We start from the raw sequence: 3,705 nt of genomic DNA, 5'->3' as shown, positions 1-3,705 counted from the left end.
CAAATTCTATTTGTTACTTACGCAATTTACGCACTCTGCTTTGCCCCACAGAACTGTGGACGATACGCAACTTTTTAGAATCTGACTCCTAAAGAAACGGTCTGCGCCTCGACGCGGGTCTTATTGTTTACATGGTTCTTAAAGGGAAACCTCGAAATTCTGCACAACGAGTGCTTTCGTACTTATGTCAGTACCTAAAGGCCCAATTACTGCTGTCAGCACGCAGAATTAAGTCGATTTGAGCAACAACATTCTACAACCATATTAGCAAAACATTGGCCAATACAGGCTAAAGTTACCACTATAGAGAGCATGATGTGTCAACATATTCTTTTAGTTAACTACTTGTATTATAAAGAGTATAATAAATATTCTGAAATTGAAATGATCATTCGTAAGTGTATTTCAGAAGCCAGTCTCAAATTGCATTTGAAGGTCCAGCCTACATCAGTAAACAACCGATAGCCTATGAAGTCTGATTACGATTCGACTTTAGTGCGCAGGTTACTGTTGCATTTCCTCTCGCAACCCATTAACTGCACAACACCAATTTAGTCAATTTAGAGATTTGACGTTTGCCCCCGTGCCGTCCCCTGTGGTGCTTGGTGTTGCAGGGCAATAAAGGACGGGCTAATCCCCCAACGCAACGCTTTCGTTTCTTTTTTTTTGCGAGGTATTGTGCTGTTGCGGCTGCTATAAAATAGAAAAAAAAATGTTTCAAGCGCGCAGCTGTCTACTTGCTCTCTTGCCTATACGTATCTTGTTTCATTCAGAGGCTTTAGAACACAATAAGGTGCATCAACCAGCATCTGTCCTATATCTTGGGAGGCCAAGGTTGGCTGTACTGGCTCTCATCGTATGGCTGTGCACATCCCCGACCTTTGTAAAGTAATTTAAAAAACAACAAGGGGCTCTGTTGTTGATCTCTTTATGAACAGATTAAGCTGCATTTCCACAGGCCTAGCATTGAAGGGAAGCAAACCTAATGGCGTCAAATGTTCCCTTCCTATGTGGGCCTTCCGGTCAGGTTTCATTTTCACCCTCATCAGGCCACCACACCAAAGCGTTTGGCATAATCGAAATGGCAAAAATAAAAATGAATAACGAATCAGTTTATGGTAAGGTCATTGATTTGTCCATGGGCTACTGTTAGATTTTCTTTTTTTTTAAAAATGGTACCCAACATTTTTAACAAAGCATTTCATTACACACTTATAATTGACAGCAAATGGTTTCAAAGAGATTTAAGTGAGTATCTTAATGACTTCACATTGAATTCAGAAAGACTATGGAAACCCTATCAGAGTAAAATGTTCAGCCTCAGAGATGATTTAACACTGAGCATTTTGCAATAAGTGGTTCAGCATCTCAGTTCAGTTGTAATTAAAATTGATGTTTGAGCATTCGGGTTGCAGACCACTACACCCCGGGGAATTCCAATTACAGACTGTTATTTATTTATTTATTTATTTATTTATTTATTTATTTTCTATGGAACTTTTTTGGTTATTGATGCAAAGTCAGTAATTAATTACAGGTTACATATTATAGCCTATATGTCACAGGATTTCAGAAGTCCAAAAGATTAAGTTATCAGTATTAAATTAACCTGTACATTATAGTAATTTCATATTTAAATAGTAGAAACTAAAAAAAATTTTTAAAACCGTTTATTGAATGATTCCGACAAAATACAGCTTCCTAATGAAAATATGTGTTCTTCTCTAATTACATATTTAACCCATGCTTCTCAGTATATTGCGTGACTGAGAAGTTTATGCCAAGTAGATACTGCCATCTCGTGATGAAATTGAAGCATAACACGCCTCACATTTTTTGACGTAAATATAAGGCATTCCATAAAGCTTTTAGAACGAATTTGACCTTTTCTCGCTAGAATTATTTTAGCGACTTAGGAAGTGATAGGGTACGTTTTAGCATTAATATCAGATTTACAGAAAACATAAGATAATCTCACGATTACACACAGTCTGCCGTAAATTCTCGTTTAGAGGTGACAGAGTTTTTTGAGACTCCATTCGCCCAGGCAAAACTGTAAATTGTTTAGTATTGTCGGACAAGCAAGTATTAATTAAGAATATGTTTATTTTCTGAATCTAGCGGTTCCAACAATCAATGCCCTTGTTAAACTGTTTAGCACTCTGAATACTGAACCAAGCAATATTGCACGCTAGAACCCCTCACGTAACCTACATGTAAAATATATTTTATTAGATTTAATTTAATAATTATGTTTAAAATTAGAATTATCAATTAAATCGCCAAATTCTTTGATAGGTCATTCTACAGAAAACTGGTGGAATCAACCAACAAGTCAAAACAAGCTGTATCAGGTTTTCAGATTAAATAACTGAATTCAATAAGAAGCAGTCAATTATATTAATGGATTGAAAACATACATTCTTTATTGAATGCAGGCACACTACTTTTGAATTACACAGCAGAAGACACACAGCAAAACATTAAACAACTAATCTAGAAATACCATAAAATAGAGAGAGAGACGGATAAGAGAGAGAGAGAAAAACAGATCGGTCAGACCTTGCCACAGTATCACTCACTTCCAGTATAAGCACCACAAGGAAACCAGCTAAAAACACACAACCTAGGAACCACCACCAAAATAAAAAGAGGAAAACTCTTCTTCTTCCAGGCTCCGAAACCAAACGCAGCACACAAACTTTTTCCTGTGGCAATCTTAAATACCTTACCCAGCATGGCTTGAGGATGTTTGCCCTGATTGGGTGATGCCGGTTTAGGAGGTTTAGGAGAGAAGGGAAGGGGGGTCCGACTAACTTATGACAAGGACTGGCCTACCTAAAGATTGCATTCAAACTAAAAATAATGGGAAATGTTAGGCATGCAGGGTCTCCAACCCCCAATATGGTGTCCTGTGTCATATGGTTTGTCTCTTCTGAGGAGGTGAGACCCATAGATTGTCAGCCTAGATTAGGGTATCAGTGGAATTTAAAATTGCCCCAATCACATTTGCTTTGATGCTTGTGGTGGGGAGGCCAGGCCACATTCTTATTCACTGTTTCCCCCTCCGAGGCCAAAATCTAAACACTACATATCCTACAGTAGGCTGCATCAATGTTCGGATGTAAATTGGATAAGGGCATTGGGAAATCTAACACAAAACACGTCAGATTACAAATGTCCCGCTTCCTTTTTTGTGAACTGCAAACGAGAGTCATCTAACACACATTGTCCAAACTAGAATGATATCATTAAGGTGCAACTTAAAGACAAGGTCTCATAGCTATCAACTGAAAATTTTTAATGCTAAGTTTTTATTTTTTTTGTTGTGAATCAGAAGGCCTTGCAACTTGAAACTATAGAGTCAACCAAATATATACACACTCACATACACACACATGCAGTACACATCCGTGTGTGTATATGTACGTGTATATGAGACTCGCTTGCTGGCAGATGAAGGCATACTCAGTGCCTTTATGAACAAACAACTTCTCCCCCAGTTCTGTGTTCTTGATTAAGAAAGGAAATGGCACCAGTGATGTGTAACAAAGTCAGCCCTTGTGATGGATGCACCCATGCAAATGTGCATGCACACTCATACAAACACCCCCCCCCCCCCACACACACACACCCACAAACCCACACACACACACATACACACATCCACCCACACCCACACCCACACGCGCACACATGCACGCA

This window comes from Anguilla anguilla, chromosome 14, assembly GCF_013347855.1.
Source record: "Anguilla anguilla isolate fAngAng1 chromosome 14, fAngAng1.pri, whole genome shotgun sequence".
NCBI lineage: Eukaryota > Metazoa > Chordata > Actinopteri > Anguilliformes > Anguillidae > Anguilla > Anguilla anguilla.
Note: the sequence above shows the minus strand (reverse complement) of the source record.